The following is an 18725-nucleotide window of genomic DNA, read 5'->3' on the forward strand; positions in this document are numbered from 1 at the left end:
AAAATAGACTTTGCTACCTGATTTTAAAAGCTTCTGCAAAAAACCAAAAACTCCAAAACCTTGTAATATTATCACTTTACTGCTTGAATCCAGTGCTGGGCACTTAACAAGAGGTAGAAATAGGTTTTCTTTCCCTTCCATGAGACATATCAAGAACCTTATTCCTAGCAGAACCAGTAATGGAATAGTGTCCCTACATCCCACCATGTTGATCAGAATAAGGCACCAGAATGACCGTATACCTACTGTGCTAGTTGTGTTTCTATGTATGCACCAATAGGATCTGCAACCATACAATTGTAAAGTCCTGCTTTTAAGTCATTCAGACCTCTTCCTGGAGAAACAGTGAGGGAAGGTATTTAAAAGCTGGGAGTAGGAGAAAAAGAAATCTAAATCCAGTTTTTAGCAAGGCAAATCACAGTATCTCTCCATAACTTTTTTCTTTGTTGTCCATTCTTGCCTTCACAAGCCCCAATGGTAATTTCTTCACACATTTCCCATTTTCAATGAACATTCTACCAAGATACACAGATTCATCTCTTTTCTAATTTTCCACCATTTATGTATAATTTATCATCACTCCTTTTTCCCCTGTCAAAATACAAGGCCTTAATTTCAAAACATTAATTTATATTTTAATAGAGTTCATTGCGTCATACAATCTTAGTCAGTTTATTAATAGACCAGTACAAAAATTGCATCCATGAGTGATCTGTGAATACTTAAAAATCTATCTAAAGAAATCAGAAAATAACATTTGAGACAAAATTAAAGAACATATATAAAACAACTTTATTTGAACTCACGACTAAGGTCCAACATTACATAATCTAATACTTGCAGCACCTCAATAGGAACTGTGCCAATAACACAACATTATCTGCATACAAAAAACCCCCACACGTTTTCATATCTCTGACCAAGATATTTGTGTATCAGTTCATTCATAAATTAAATAAGCAAGGAGATATCATAGATCCTTGACTTACTTCTGCTGAATGTTGAACCATTTTTAAGCATTCAATTTTTTTCCTTATCCCTCTACATATAAGCCCGTATGGCAAAATGAATCATACATACTAATTTTTAAAAATATATTTCTTTGATTGAATGGAATTGCAATAAACTAGAAGACAATCAATTACAGCATTTGTTTCAATTCTATTATCTGACTTCTCAATATAATTCTCATAAAAACATATCTAAAATACCCTATCCATCATTCTCTCACTTTAATTCATCCCAAGTCTTTTCATCACTTTTATTTTTCATTGCATTCACTCTGTTGGAGGCTCCTTGTTTAGCCCCTTTCACTCACTTTGAAAATAGACTTGAGTCAATATAGATCTCATTTCTACCTCTCGTAGGGGAAGGTTCTTTCAGCTGAAATTTGTTGCAATACGTAAACTCTGCTTCTGAGTTCTTTTGTGAGACTTTCATTTGCCGACTCTTAGCCCACATAGTTGTGTAACCTTTTTCCTTTTGATAGAATGTGATATGCTTTGTTTCTTCATCTATTTATCTAGGTGGATAATGTGCAGAACTTCCTATTTGGGTATATATACACCTTGTAGCATGTGGAAAAAGCTCTTGAATATATCAACAGTTATAAAAGAAAGATGTTCACCCTGCAACTTAAATACTTTCACAAAACAAAAACAGAAAAAAATGAAATAAGTAGAGTTTAGAAAAGGAAAACCACAGCAATATATTTCATTAAAAATTGAGATATAAATTTACATGCTTGGAAATGCAAAGGCACAGTTGTCACTTTTGCTGACACTATGGGGTCTGACATAATGTCAGTCTTAACTTTGAATTACTGGCTTTGGTTGGCTCATGTTCTCACCGTGAGGCACAATTTAAATGTACTTTTTGTCTGCAAATATAACCATAGCTCTTATATTGTCAATAATAATAGGCTTCTTTTTGCCCCCCTTAGGGCAAACACTCGAACAAATGGCATGTGAATCAATAAATACCTTAGACGGCTATATTTATTCATGAGATGTGTATCTCTTTGCAAATTCCTTGGGGTGGAAAAAAAATCCTTAATTCTTAATCTCATCATATCGGATTGACTGTTTATCAATTTTAAATGAGACCTGATTTCTTACCTGAAAATGAACCTGGAGAGAAGGGGTATTGTTTAGTCTTTCTGTGTCTCATTTGATTCCTGCTTTCCCCTCTTTTTTGTTTTCTTAACAGCAGCATTACAGGTAAAAGAGCACATGATAAGCATAAGGCATTGGAATACCTATTGAAAAAAAGAAGAAGCTTGCATATATCAATTTGCTTGCATTTGGATATTCTGTAAGCCGAACTGCTATCTGCATAAGAAAGGCTGTTCTGTAAGCCCACCAATGCTTGGCTTCTCATCTGATTGCCTTTGTTTCCTTCCACCTCTCTCTTTTGTTTTATTGCTGGCTCATTGGCAGCTGCTCAGGGTGTAGAACGGGCTGGTTGAACTGAAGACAATTATTTTTCTAGGGCAACAAAGGTACTTATGAACCCTTAAGCATAACCAATGAACCTGATGCCATTGATGCCCTTCTTATAGCTTCCATCCTAGAAAATTCATGAATAATATTTTGCTTGGGGCTCATTTGAATAGTCTCCCCATTCATTAACTACAGCTTGTAAGGCAAGGAATGACAGAGTTCAAAAAGCAAACCAAGGGAATATATTAGTAATAAAATTATCTCACGGCCTTCAGGCATCTTCTCAATCTCTCTTTTCTCTTCACCTAAATTCATAGCATCATTAGTTAAAACAGCAGCCTTTGTCATTTGCAAGTACTAGAGGTTCTGAATAAATATTTCTTCTGTCCAGGAAATGCGTAAGTGCATGCAATATCTGCATCCCACATCTCTTAAAATGAACAAGGAATAAAACTGAAATGTCTTGGATATGTTTCACCGTGAAATGTATTGCTACTGCTGAACGGTCACCCCAGATAGTGTCTGTAAATCTAACAAAGTGTTTGTTTTTCCTGGACGTTTAACACCGATACCTGTATATTTCTGCAGACAACGAACAGTGTGAAAATGAAGCATTCAGTGATGCAAATGAGCCTACCCTTTGCCCACTTCTTCCTATTAAAACCTAACGAAGCACATTTGCATTTGCTATGCAAATGACAATCATTTGCCCATTAAAAATGTATCCTTTGTCACACAGGTGACTTGGTCTGAAAACCCATCTGCTAATATGAATTAAAGCAAGCAGTTAGCATAGGGGTACATTGTTGTGTTTGGGTTGTACAGTGTGAGCCTGCCAAAGTGCTTCAGGGTTAACAAAGTGTTGACATGTTTAGTATAATTTTCATCCCTGTCTTTGCTAAATAAAATAAACTATCTAACAAGGCTCTGGGGATGGAAATACTGGCCACCCTTCTCTACAAATCAAGAGTATTTTTATTCTTTAATATTTATCAGCTACATCCAGAATGAAATATATAATCTTTTTTTCACTGCTACAATATGCATTTTACCCTCAATTCAGAAGACAGCTGATTTCTTGAACAAGCAGTTATTTATTTCCTACATTGATATCTTTACATGGGTAATACAAAGAATTTGGGGATTATGGAAATAAAAAATATTACACAAATTGCAACAATATGAAACTGAAACGTTTTCAACAAAGAGCTGGTCCCAAGCATTTAAGAATGGGCTATTGCTGATGAATATACAATAACTAAGATATGGACCAGGTTATTTATATGAGATCACACTTGGAATACTGCATTCAGTTCTGGTCGCCACGATGTAAAAAAGATGTGGAGACTCTAGAAAGAGTGCAGAGAAGAGCAACAAAGATGATTAGGGGACTGGAGACTAAAACATATGAAGAACGGTTGCAGGAACTGGGTATGTTTAGCTTAAGAGAAAGAAGGACTAGGGGAGACATGATAGCAGTGTTCCAATATCTCAGGGGTTGCCACAAAGAAGAGGGAGTCAAGCTATTCTCCAAGGCACCTGAGGACAGAACAAGAAGCAATGGGTGGAAACTAATCAAGGAGAGAAGCAAATTAGAACTGAGGAGAAACTTCCTGACAGTTAGAACAATTGATCAGTGGAACAGCTTGCCTCCAGAAGTTGTGAATGCCCCAATACTGGAAGTCCTTAAGAAGATGTTGGATAGCCATCTGTCTGAAGTGGTATAGGGTTTCCTGCCTAGGCAGGGGGTTGGACTAGAAGACCTCCAAGGTCCCTTCCAACTCTACTATTGTATTGTATTGTATTGCATATAGCTTATCATCTTTTCCAGCAAACAAAATATGCTAAAAAAATATTCACGCTTCTTTCTTCAGCAGCAGGTACAAAGATTGAACATATCACTTATCACTTTTAACTATAATAAAGTTAGAAAGGAATTTTAAAAATGTAGTCAGTATCATTGATACTAGAGGCCCAATATTTCTGCAAATCATCCTATGTGCATGGTTATCCAACATTTTGACTTGCTGGGGCCACATTTTGTGCAGAGGAATTGTCTTGGGTCACATGTAAAATATATGATATAATATATATAACAAACTTCCTTTTAAATTTTTATTATTATCTTGTGGGTCTGGATTACTAGTTGTTGAGGGTCGTATGTGCCATGCAGGCCACGAGTTAAACACACTTGGAAAAGGGCAATGTGAACTAATATGACTAGGTAAAAAATGGAAATTGTATATTAACATCATTGAATACTATATAATTTTACATTCAGATACACTGTACCATTTGCAATATTGCTTTTGCAGCAGTTGGCTTGGAATCATTCTCCACTGGAATAACCTAACAATATAAAACAAAAAAATTGAGTTGCACAGGTCGAACCGCCTGACATTAAAGTTCCAGGGAAACATTTCACCTTTTGCTTTTATGAGCACCTTCTCAATCCTTATAAATCTCTCATCACGAGGTATAACATTCTGTTCATAGTTCCAGGCCTCACAGTTCTTACTATATATTAGAGTTTGAAAGGGATCTGCATGTTATGCAGCAGCCATATCTAATGAAGGTCTCCCTAAAAGGCAAAATGTTCCCCCTCACACATATGTGCTAGTCGTTCCCGACTCTAGGGGGTGGTGCTCATCTCTATTTCAAAAGCTGATGAGCCAGCACTGTCTGAAGGTGCATGGAATGCTGTTACCTTCTCATCAAACTGGCCCCTATTTTTCTACTTGCATTTTTACATGCTTTCAAACTGCTAGGTTGGCAGAAGGTGGGACAAGTATTGGGAGCTAACTCCGCTACACGGCACTAGGGATTCGAACTGCCAAACTGCTGACCTTTCTGATCGACAAGCTCAGCATCTTAGCCACTGAACCACCGCGTCCCCTTAATTATGTTTTGAAAAGCTACTTGATCCCGGGTAACTTCTTGAATTCATTGTAATTAACTGAGTAGTTGAAGTTAATAGGCTTATTGGGTCCAAATTGGATTATATTAAAATGAACACTAACATACAGAAATTGCATAAATGAGAGTCCATTTGTAGGTACAATTTCCCCTGTTATCACAGTACTTTACATGGCAGAATTGGACAGCTATATGAGGTTACAAATGCAATTTGTCCTGAAAGAAGAGTTGAAGTGTGGTCAAACTTGCACCTGATAAAAAATAAAAGCAACAGAGGTAGTCAATGAATTTTTACAATAATTGTAATAACAGGGATTGTATCTACCCAAACTAGAAGTGGTAGTAGATTGGGATTAGTATTAGTAAATCAATGTCATAATCCTAGTGCTAAGTATATTTCACCTCTAAATGTAATGTAGCATCTATGGCCTACCTAGCACAAAATAGTCTAGCCAGTCTTAACATATTCTAGTAAAATATGTAATTAACTAATGTTTTTAAAGGGGACACAATGGCTCAGTGGTTAAAGAAGCTGAACTTGTTAGAGACTGGGTTTAAGACCTGAACGCCGCATGACACGGTGAGCTCCCATTACTTGCCCCGTTCCTGCCAACCTAGCAGTTCAAAAGCATGCAAATTCAAGTAGATAAATAGATATCACTTCGGTGGAATGTAACAGCATTATATGCACCTTGATATATAGTCATTTTGCCCACATGACAATGATGTCTTCAGTTAACACTGAACTGACTTAATTGAACAGGGTAAACCTTTATCTTTATAATGTTTTAAAGCTGTTGAAAGTCATATAGAATTTCAGTCCATCTTTTGTCCTATTTCCATTTGTCATGGAATTGCTGACATAAATGTTAGGGAAATCTGCTTTGGTGAAAAAGTTATTAAAGCTTATTTGGCTGTAAAATTCTGGAAATGACTGAATGCATGTACAGAATTTGGTTATAATCTTACTTTTCCATTTTATGCTCACAGGTAAATAATTCCCATAATAATTATGTTCTTTCCATTTATCTTGCAAGCTTGTTTGTAGTGGTGCTTTCAGTTCCATGTTTATATCATAGCAAACAAACTACTCATTGAGTTGGAATGGTAAAAGGTTTAATACTGAGGCAATATCCTCTGAGAACTCCATTTGATCGTTTTCCTAAAAATCTGGGAGAAAGAGGATTCTGGAACCAATCCTAAAATCTTTATAGGTAATAGAGTTAGTATATATAGTATATTAGTTTACCACAGCTCTTCCTTGCAGAATTCTCTATATTTTTACTTTTTAGAAGACTGCTGATAATTGAGAATAGATATCTGCCTCTTTGAGGGTTTCAAGAAAATAGAACAATCACATGAATATTATTTCTTGGTTTTTCTTCAGATCCACTAATACATACTATTTTTCCTCATAGCAGCAAACAGATTGTTTAACAAGTATTTGATTAGAGGAGATATAAACATGCTACATATCAGGTACATAACAGCAAAAAGCCAACTGTGCTTGAGATCATGCAAATATAGTTGGTACACACAAAACTATTTTGAGTCCATTAAAAAAGTGACAGATGTGTTAGTGTCTGAGAATGCAGGGAAAGCTATATACAAGTAGTCAAACAAAAACATTCCAAGCAGATTAATATTAATAAATAAAAATATACTGTAATTAATTGATTCTGCTGAAATAAGCACACTGCCACGAACTGTAAGATTAACAAAGTAACCTTTAAAACTTAAAGACACAGAATTCTAATTATAGTGGTGTAATTAATACTCATAAAATTTGGATTAGACTCTCACTGATTTTTAGAAGCTGGTTTTGAAATTGTTAGCTCATGAGATGAATCTCATCTAGGATTTTTTTCTTTCTTTCAATCTTAGTGAATTTCTTTTATATAACTCCAAACAGTTTGTGCTATTACATGTGGGGAAGAAAAGGTAAGAAAAAAAAAAAGATTTGTTTCAGAGGGCATTAAATCCATTGAAAGCCATGACATGATCTCACTACAGTATAGAATTGGGCTATTTTTCAGCATTTTGTATTTAGTCCACCTATTTATATTTAATGTAGCTGCAAATAGAAAGCAAGAATATTGGACTGCTAGAGAAATGATTCATTAGAACTGTCAAAAACATCCCAAGGTTTTGCTAACCTGTCATCTTTAGAGCTCAGATGCTGGGTTCAGAATTCTGCAGTGAAATGAAATCTCTTCACTCTCTATTCCTCATCTATTAAAAATATTTAACTGTTAGGTGGAATGGAATGATAACTACTAAAGAAGGGTTGCAAAAGCATGTTTTTTCCTGTAGCCATTTTAAGCTATATATATAAAATCAATTTCCTATCAGCTTGCTGTAAATTCTAATTTAAGTTTATACTTGGGTTTACGCAGGCTCAACTTTTCCACCAATGTCCAGGTATTGCTTTTGCCTTTTTATCTACCAGCATTCCATGTTGAACTAAGATGAACCTCAAAAATCATGGTTGACAGACTTGCCTACCATACTGCTAGGAAACTCTCCAAGAATCTTTCCTTACACCTTACAGATTAATCAGATTCCCAGGGTGGACTATTCCAGAAGATGTTACAAGTCTGTGTAAGTCCTAGATGGTTTGAGGTGGCAATCAGTTTAATGGGACCAAGACGTGATCTTACTATAGCAAAGGGTTTGATATATGTAGAGGGTTCTCCATTATTTTCTTATCACAGTAGAGGTGCTTGAAGCAAAAAATGAGATCCGGTGTATATCTATTGACATGTGTTGGGCCAAAGTACTTGTTGGCCATGAATTTTATAAACTTTCCTGACCCATACTCCAGAATATTAAAGTCCAAATCTACATAAGCACCAATGATGAGAACATTAGATTAAGGAGCCTGGTGAAAGGAACTCTTTGGAAAGCAGAGCAGGCAGTTGATCAGATGAGCTGAAAATGGGCTTGGTGGAGCTATTGCTGGTGAAGCTAATGCACAGAGCTATTGCTGCTTGCAGAATTTGCCTACAACAATTTAGTACATTTCTTTATTGGCATATCTTTGTTTTGAGGCAACTAATTGCTACTATCCCACATGTTGCCTTTGAAATCCCTGAATCTGCAATTCCCTGTGTGTTTCTGCAGAAGAGAAAATGACTCTGTCTCTATTAAAGAAGCAACTGGTTCTGGCAAAAGCAAGAGCAACAGACACACATAGACTGATCGGTCCTTTTTGTAAAGTTCAGCTCAGCACTTAGTGCCATCATTCCAAAAATTCTTCACTCAAAACTGATTTAGCTCACTGTGCCTCTTTATACTTGTAGGCGGTCATCAACTTTTTGACAAATAGAAAGCAAGAGGTGAAGCTAGGGAAAATTACATCCAGTACCCGGGCAATTACCATTGGCGCCCCTCATGGCTCTGTGCTCTCTCTGTTTCTGTTCTCTCTCAAAATACCAATGACTGCATTTCAAGGGAACTCACCGTTAAAGTACTGAAGTTTGCAGATGATACAATGGTCATTGGCCTCACTCAAGATGGTGATGGGTCTGAATATAGATGACTTTGTGGTGCAGCCAGAACAATCTGGAACTGAAAATACTCAAGACATGTAGAGATGAGAGTGGATTTTAGGAGAAGCCCTTCTATTTGACCACCTCTTGCTATATTTTGATAGCACAGCAGTTGGGTTCTTCAGGTTTTGGGGTTCTATAATCTCCCAGGACTTGAAATGAATACTTAATATTACAACCATCATTAAAAAGGCGAAGAATGTTCTTCCTGCATCAACTCAGGCAGTTCAGAGTGCCCCAGGGGCTGTTGATACAGTTTTACAGAAGAATTATTGAGTCTGTCATTTGTACTTCTATAACTGCCTGGTTACAGCAACCAAGCAGGACAGTTACAGACTCCAATGGGTAGTTAAGACTGCATAAAGAACAATTGCAAGCATCCTGTCTTCCATAGAAGACATGTATGTTACTCAGGTCAGAAGGAGGCCTGAGAAGATATCTGCAGACCGCTCACATCCTGGACATAAATTGTTTCAACTCTTATCTCTCAAGACTGCACTACAGGGCATTGCATGCCAAAAACAGGGGATAGGTTTTTTTCCTTCATACCATCAATCTGCTGAACATCTAATTCTCACAGTGCTGTCTAATTCTATGAATGCTTACCCATGTAGTATCACTGCAGTATTATCATTTATCCTTATTAACTTTTTTACTCCCCCCTCTTACTGAGAGGATGATGGTGATGATGATGATGATTCTGTTGCTTCATATGTATAGTGAGAACTTCTGCACCAGAGATAAATTCTCTTGAGTGAATTTGTCCCTTGAGAATTCTCTTCTCTTCTATTTATCATATTCATTTGCCAACTTTGACAATGACCACATTGATAAATTTTATCTATGACAATCTGTCCCTAATCTGGTCCTTCAGTTCTTTTGATAGCACCCTCATCACCACTGTGAGTTTACCCACCATGCTGTTGATCATCCTCTTCTCTTTCCTTCACTTTTCCTAACATTAAGGCTTTCTCCATAGAGTTAGGTCTCGAAAGGTAAAGCAGATTACAGGTCACATTTCAGTAGTTATTCCATCAGTTCCTATAGCTCTTCAGCTAGGTAATGAGTGGAATGCTGATCTAAATTCATCTCTTAATTTTTTTTATCTCAGCTTCCTCTATGGATTGACAACATCACTCAAGATTCAGCATCAATGAAGATTCATCCTCTTTTCCATTGGTCATTGCTTATGTGAAAGTGTCCCCACCACTCACAACTATACCAACCAAAACCCTCTCTCTGCATGTTAATCCATCCCAAATTGAAACTATTTAGTGTTTAGTTACTTTTGTTGTTGTTGTTTTTCTATAATGTGTTCGCTGATGGATTTTGAAGGTTTAATGAAATTGCAAACAGCAAAAGAAGTAAAAGGAAAATTCACTGAATGTATGTTATTTAATTTTTCTAATATTGATTAGTATGACACTGTTCCTTGGAGGAGAGGGTAGTTTTGCCCTAAACAGCCATGGAACTATGTTATGCAAAATACTTTCTTGATCCATTTAGATTTCTCATGTGGAAAGAAGAAGAATAACATGTTACATTTGAGAGAAAACAACAGTAGCTGTCTCTCAGATATATTTGATTGTCCTCTGCAGAGGATTACACCTCACTGAATCTTGTCTTTAGTACCAACTTCATAATCACTTTCGTAGCACCTGATCCAACTTTTCATTATTTAAACACATTATGGTTCTATAGAATATAGAATAGTATAAGAATATCAATTGGATGTGTGAAGAAAGCAACTATAATTCTCCATCAAAAAATCATATTCATAGGTGTGTAAGTAAGAGATGCATATGTGTATTTTAAGAAATCATACAAATAAAACTTAGTATTTAAAATAACATAAAGTCACCAACATTTACTATATCATAGCAGATGAAAAAGCTAATTCAATAAATAGAAATTAATAAACATCGGGAAATTCTTAAAACACTTTTTTCCACTTCTTAGTAGTGCAGCCAATCAAATTATTTCATAAATATGACCTAGTGCTTGAAATCCTGAAGACAAGGAGAAATACTTTTGCAATAAACAATATCATTATCATAAAGTAAACTTGATTAGGCTGGCTCTAGAGAAAATCAAAGCTGGTTAGGAAGGCTTTCAACAAAGGATCCATTTAATGACAACTGTCAGTTTAATAAAAATCTTCTTTTCCAGTTAATGAGCTACAAGGTCAAAAAATAAAATCTGAAATATCAAATAGAGGGATGAAATAAATGCTGATTTATGTATTATATTATTAAAATATATGAATATGAATTCTTATCTACATAAATGCTAGATAAAATAGACAAATGCTATATAAAGTATTCAGGTTTTTTAGCTAAATAATGACACATGCTACTGTATATTGAAGAGCTCTAATGGAAGTCCAAGACCATATAGTCTACACCAGTGTTTCTCAAACTTGGCGACTTTAAGTCCTGTGGACTTCAACTCCCAGAATTCCCAGCCAGCATAGCTTCTGGGATTCTGGGAGTTGAAGTCCACAGGACTTAAAGTCGCCAAGTTTGAGAAACACTGGTCTACACTATAGAATGTGCTTTATGCAGTTGTGAAAGTTATCTAGTACATGTCCCATTATAAACCCATTATTTTAAACCTATTTTTTTTTCAGATAAATTGTCATAATTGGAAATTCTTCAATTAAAGCAAAATGACAACCTTAGTTTAAAATGGTATTCTGATCTGTATCTCATTTACTAAATCTCCCAAGTGTTTTGTAAGCAGCGAGAGGTGGATGGATGAATGTCAAATTTATATTATATCATTTAAAAACTGCCTTTTTATGACCTTGTAATCCCTTAATTCGGGGTAGAGTTGGGGCGACTGAATGTAGATAAGTGTTTGCTGGCCAGCTGCCTTTCTTGAGGCCACATGGAGATCACAGCAGTTATTTTTTCTATGCACTCTAGAAGAACATCTACCATTAGCTAGGATTGAACACTCAACTTTCCAAGTGGGAGGCGCGTCTCAGCACTAGGCCACCCTGGCACTCTAATATACTAATCATAATGGTTTATTGTACCATTAAAAAATACATAAAATCCTATGTTCTAAGCCAGGCACAAGATACACCATGGTCTGCTAAGCAATCTTGTGTAACCCAGCAAGCAGTATTTTTAAAAAATAATTCATTGCTGCCAAGCACCACTGCCACCAGGAAGAATCTGCTGCCACCACCTAGGTTGTTGCCACCAACTCCACCCCAGAAAACACAAGTGTCACAAACACCACCAACTCCATTGCTGTCACTGTGATACCAGCTGTTGAACAGCTGATTGGCATGCCACCTATTTCTTTGTGGCTCATGGTTCTTTAAAAGGTATTAAACTGTCTCTTTCCCATCTATGAGTTGTGCTGGCCTTCTCTAAACTCTTCCTTCTGGATGAATCAGGAAAACAATGAACAAAGTCTGTGTGTGACTGATGGAACCATGTTAAAAATGGGTTACTGTCTCCATACTAGGATAACTTAATAATAAATTACAGAAAGCTAGACCAGAGAAGCAAGCAAATATTGACTATATATTTAGATCCTTCTGGATATTTTCCAGAATCTAAGTACATGTTGTATCAAACACATTACAGAAATAGTGATAGTGATAGACACTATTTGGTACAGATATATTCTTGAAGGCAGAGGCTTTCAATCCTTCTTAGTCTTGGTATTACCTTCAGTACCAGAAAGCATTTACCTCCTATTACTTCTTGCTAGTAAACATAAGCCAGGAGCATTTATTTGCCTGTCTGTCCATTGCTGTTCTTGCTAGAGAAATTGCTATTAAGAAATATCTCAAATCAAAGCACTGAATTAGTCTGCACCAAATTAGCTTCGGTCTAAATCATGCTTGACTTGTATGTTCTGCCAATTTTCCTTTTGCCCCAGTTGCATATATTTGAAGGATTTCTTAAGGGACCAGTGGGGGAGGAGGGTGGATGTTTTGCTTATATAATACCATGGGCTATCAACTGGAAACTGCTAAATCTCTGTGTACACAGTGCATGAAATTCATAAGGGATCCTTGCTTATATAAGTAACACTCTTACGTCACTTGAAATGATAAACAAATACAAATGCACCACCTTAAATTACTAGTGAATGATAAGAGTATGTAAAATGATACAATACATAGAATACACACACAATTGTTAATTTTTAATGGTTATCATTATAATATCCTTAGTAGATTTACCATTTCCTTCAATAGTTTACCATTTGGTATTTTTTTTCCTGCTTGTATCAAGCAAACGATGCTATTTCTCACCTCAACACAGCTAAGTTGTTTTGTCCTGTTAGATGATAAACCAAGAAAGGGCCAGTTCAGAGATACTTCGATATCTTGCTTTTCCTCAGTGAGGTGTCCAGATTGTCAGGCAAGTAATCTATAGTTATATTTCTTTTTAATTGTGTAATAGTAAATAGATACTCACATTTATCAATTTAATATAATGTGAATATGGAAGTTTCTATCAGCAAAAGTTGGTTTTGATCAGAACATAGCAGGAACATCTATCCAAAGCTTCTTTTTCTTTTTTCTGCATCAAAAGGAGTAGTTAGTTGATCACCAGTCATGGAGAACTTATGCCTCTCCAAATTTCCTTCACTGCAATTTCTAGCATCCCTGAGACGGGGCTGCTGGAATATATAAAGGGTTACAGCTTCCCCATAAAGACAGGCAGTTTTGCAAGCACCACGGACCCGATATCTGTTAGAATAGCAATTTAAAGGGGCTATTATCTTATTCAGCAGGAACTCACTGAAAAAGAATTCTCAATCTGATAAGCCAAGCAAAGCCATTTCTACAGCTTTAGAACAACACCACACCTGTGTGTAGAGGTCTGCTACATCCTGCTGTCTCTGAATCTCCAGACCATGGTGACACCACAGTTGAAAAAGGCATTAAAAGAATGGAAGCAACTAAAAGCTGCAGCCAGCTATCATGCAGAGCATAGAGCTTTGTAACAGGAAAAAAAAACGGAGAGAAAGTAATGAAAATAGAAAGAAAATGGAACAATGGGTTATTTATCAAATCCCTTCAGAACTGTGATTAGATGATTCTAAAATCTGAAATTTAAAGAAGAATTCAACAGAGGGGATTTTCTAGTTTTTTTGTCATTAGATCCCATGTGGTTTATGCATCAGATCGTTGATATTATCCCATAGAAATACGTGCAAAACAACATTGTGATAGCAACTGATGCTGCCCTTTAAAAACTTGCATTTAGAGTGAACACTGACCAAGAAGTTCTATACCCAAAGCTTTCTTGATTAAATAAATAACCATTGTCACCGTCTAATCCCCTTTTTTTTTCAGAGAATGGTCAGAGAGATTAGCCAATTCTTTCACTTTTTCCTCTCTTATCATTACCCCCAAGTGAGTGATGGACTTACACACTTTAATGCCTTTTTATTGTAGAACTTTTAAACATATTTGTGGTGCAATGGCTTATTGGTGAAGATGCTGGGCTTATCAGCTAAAAAGCTAACAGCCTAGATTTGAGACAAAGTGTTGTGTAACAGGATAAACACCGAAAGTTCTAAAGCATGAACATGCGAGTAGATAAATAGAGATGCACCACTTCAATAGGGAGGAAACAGTGCGCCATGATGCCATGCTGGCCACATAACCAACCACAGAAACATCTTTAGACAGTGATGGCTCAATGGCTTTGAAATGGAGACGAGTAATTCCTCCTATCATTGGCAATGACTAGCGGAGTAAAATTCACAGGGACTTCTTTCATTTCTGCTTTCTTTTTAACATTTACTATGATTTTCCATGGAAGGGGTACAAGGTACTCCTTTCTTTGATAATGAAACCAAATTGATTTTTGTATCGGCAACATTAACGTGAATGGTTATATTGCAGAAAAGTGTTTAGCTACCTCAGATGATGAGCCAAGAATTATTTATTTATTTAGCATATGGCAAAAATGTTAAGCAAACACATCACAATTACATTCTCAATGAGCAAATATGAAACCATTTGCTCTGTTTACATATTTAAAGGCAGATTATTTATATAGTCAATACATGATGGTATTGCATACAGACAAGAGTTCCCTTGGTAGGCGCTCAGAGGGCATTGCTTCACAGGGTGACATGCTATCTTCTTTGGAACATGTTCCAGAGTTTTTCCCATTTACAAAGGAGGCTAGCACACCAGTGGTGGGATTCAGCCAGTTCGCACCACTTAGGGAGAACCGGTTGTTAACTTTCTGAGCAGTTTAGTGAACTGGTTGTTGGAAGAAATCATTAGGGCAATTTAACCGGTTGTTAAATTATTTGAATCCCACCTCTGTAGCACACCTGCCATGTTGAGTCCTAATCCTATTAAGGATTGACTAGGTCTGATGGAGTAGATTGAATCCTTTGGTTCAGCTGTGAAGCAGGGAATGTTGTACACTCTGAAGGAGCAATAGAGGACCATGCTTGCATCCTGGCTTGAAGCTGATTGAAGTTGCTATTTAGCAAGTTTCTGGCTGTCCTAAAAGGTGGATGTCTGGAATGAAGCCTTTTGTTAATAGCATGAGTAATATCTGCATTGATTGGCAGATACTATACTCGCATAGTAGAGTGGTATTATTAAAATATAGAATAATGTTTAGATTTACATGATTAAGCCAAGAATGAAAATATGGGAAAGAATGCATTGTCCAATTACTTACACATTTCTGTTTCCCAATCAAAACCATACAGAGTGACTGCTGAAAAACTCTAAAACTTTGAGCCCAAGACACTGCTTCAGCAAGTAATAACTTTTGTACTCACTAAATAAAAATGTTTGTTTCACCAATTATTGTTTTGCCTACACTAGTCATGGCTATACTGCTAATGACTTGCAACTTCTGAAACTGAGCTTGATCTAAACTGAAATGTGGCATTTAAACTGTATTTTGAAGCATAGTATTCCTTTTGGAACCTGGAAAGTTTCAGGAAAAAAACCAAAAAATTGATGGAGACTTAATCCTTTATACCCATGATACTTACAAAAAAGCTATTAAAAAGCAAGAAAACAATACATTATACCAATCTCAAAACAGCAATATAGCATTTTGTACAATAATAACTTCTATAACGCATGCACTCTCAATTTAACTTATATCTTTTTCAGAACATGAGAAAACTAGAACATGAATTATATTACAGAGATTTTATTTCTAGCCTTTTATTATTTTACATTTTAGTACAATGAAATCCCAGTAACTTTTTAAATTGGAGAAACAGTACATACTCTCTGGAAATCAGTAGCAAAACTTCAATTATTATCATATTATTCATTGGGATAGTTTAGTATACAAATACAAATACACACACTCAGACACAGATACAGACATATGCACACACACACACACACACACACACACAAAAATATAATTCTTTAAAATATTTGTCCGCAACTTCATTCAAGTTATGAATATTCAATTAATGTTGAAAACCATAATGGTTATTTTCTCTTAAAATAAAATTACTACATTTTAATAATTTTAACAACCTACAATTTGCTAACATTTCATTCAAAATTAATATTTGACTTGAATTATTTTCTCTTGATAGTCAACAACCAAAAAGATGAAATAATACAACTGCTTACTATCCCACAAAAAGTCCTACAAAATATTTTTATACATTATCCACATGCTGTAGAGATCACTTGTCCAAGAAATGGGTCATAAAACTCAGAAAATTGCTTTCTTCTCAGTACCATCGTTTTTCTTTGGCTAAAGAACTACACGAACTTTAAAGCAGATCCCAAAATATGGAGGATTAAAGGATTCATTGGATTTCAAAGAAAATATGTGTGGTTGACGTAAGTTAGCTACATGTCTTTTCAGTTGTTGTTCTATAAACACACCCGACTTTTTTTGACCTGATGGACATCATGTTGCCAGGACTGAGACTATCAATAAATGCTTTCTTATTATAAGCTCATGCTATATCATCAAGGATCATATCTGACTGCCTTCTGTCAGTCTCTTTTTGAAGTGTCTTTTATTTTTCTCCAGGGTCTTTACAAATGACTCATTCTTTCACATGAATGCGACCAATGTATTTAAGCTACACTTTATTTCCACTGAGATCGGTGGGAAAATTAATTATAACTAACTTGGAGGTGGTTAATTTACTCCAGTGTTTGATGGTCAGGATTGAGAAAAATGCCAACAGTGAATTTATCAGGAATCTCCACAGAGTGGGCATCAGTCAATCAATATGATGACCACAACATGTGACCAAAGAGCTGCTCTTTTTACTCAAGTTGTCTTGGGTATGGATTCACATAGTTGTGTTTGCCACCCCGACTTTTTTCTTTTTAATTCCTGCCTGGTGCAAACCTTGCAAATTAACTCTGCCTAATGAAAGCAATATGCACCTGAATCCAGCATTTGCAGTTGTTTCCATTTCTTAAGAGTTGGTTGTATATCTAGTTAAGAGGTACAGAGACTATACTTGCAACATAATAGGTAGCTATGATAATACGAGGCAGAATTACCTGGGCAATTAGGCTCTTCTGGTATCCAACTTGGAGATGAATGCACATTTTCAATCTTCCTTGCCTCACTCGCACACAGTTCTTTGTGCCAGTTCAGCAGGCTGCTAGAACATAAATTGCAAGCTATAAATCATTCACAGCCAGAGATAAGCATGCTCAGGTTGTTTCATGGTTAGTATAAAACATGCAGCCTTGGAACATATCCTTTCAGAGTATCTTGAGGCTAGAATATGTTCAGGTTCAACAGGTCAGGCATGGATCAAGACTGGTAAACCAACTATCAGATGATGAATCTGGAGGAAAAGCAAGAGACATGGTGACGCAAAGATGTGGTAAATCAATGTACATGGAGGCCACCGCTGAAGTTTGAAAAGGGAGATAACAGATAAGCCACAGTAAATCTCTGCTTAGCGCATAGGTGAACTGCAGTAATTATGAATTGCCAAATCTGCTGTCCTTTTAATTAGACTCTCTGTCTATGCCTAGGATTGAAGAGTTGAACCTCTGAATCTGAGAGACTGTCAATTGGGAACAGTGACGTGCGGTGAGGTTTATGGCTGGTGAGGCTGGTGACGTCATCAGGAAGGCAGGGAATTCTTAACAAGGCGCAGGCCACGACTCGGTTTCCAGGGTCCTTTTGCAAGCAAGCTGGCAGGGAAACGGTAGCCAATGGTCCGAAAAGTCCATCACACTTTCTGCTTTCGCGAGCAACTTCCCGTAAACCTGCCGTTGCTCAGTGCGAGGAAGGGAGCCTCTCGTGCATGCGCATTCACCCTGGAGCATGAGCTCCGGTGTCAGAACCCGACAGAAGGTGGGGAATGGGACCACGTGTGCAGGAGGGAGGCTGAGGCTAGAGGAGCCTCCTGCACCTCCCTCTGTCCTGTACACGTGGTCCCACTCCCCGCCTTCCTGAGTCAACATGAGGGGAACCGCGGCTCGCGCAGTCCCATTCCCCAAGGCTCCTAAGCACCTTTTCCCTTTCCCCTTTTTTTTTCATGATGAGAGCGGTGAGGCTCTGCCTCCCCTGACTCCCCTGACCGCACGTCCCTGGTTGGGAACTATCTGGATCTGCCAAAGATGGAGTGGGGACAATTGGCTCTAGTACTGCTGCATGTCCAACAACAGGACTGTTACTCTAAGATACTTGGGTTCCAGCCCAACCTTCTGTCTTCCAATAATGATTATGCTAACCCATTGGTAGAGTAGATCACACTCTGAGAACATCTTTCTGCTTTAATTGTGTGATAACCTGTCAGAAGGCCATACTGTTTCATATTTACTAGTGATTTTAATCAATGGTCCACGCTCTGA

The 18725-nt window shown here is 36.8% G+C and overlaps 1 long non-coding RNA gene across 3 annotated transcripts in view; it reads right to left on the reverse strand.

Moving 5' to 3' along the window:
- Window positions 1–566: 566 nt before the first annotated feature.
- The window catches only part of LOC309395064, an 86365-nt gene continuing 68206 nt past the window's right edge, over window positions 567–18725 (reverse strand). The window contains exons 3-6 of one of the 3 annotated variants that reach the window (XR_014175842.1): window positions 17415–17515; window positions 13354–13458; window positions 2118–2257; window positions 567–1642 (exon numbers count right to left, since the gene is read on the reverse strand). This is a non-coding gene — a long non-coding RNA (uncharacterized lncRNA). Of the gene's footprint in view, window positions 1643–2117; window positions 2258–13353; window positions 13459–17414; window positions 17519–18725 lie in introns of all 3 variants that reach the window. The other 2 variants (XR_014175844.1, XR_014175843.1) reach the window with 2 other exon arrangements.

This window comes from Natrix helvetica (assembly GCF_964273705.1).
Source record: "Natrix helvetica genome assembly, chromosome: 6".
NCBI lineage: Eukaryota > Metazoa > Chordata > Lepidosauria > Squamata > Natricidae > Natrix > Natrix helvetica.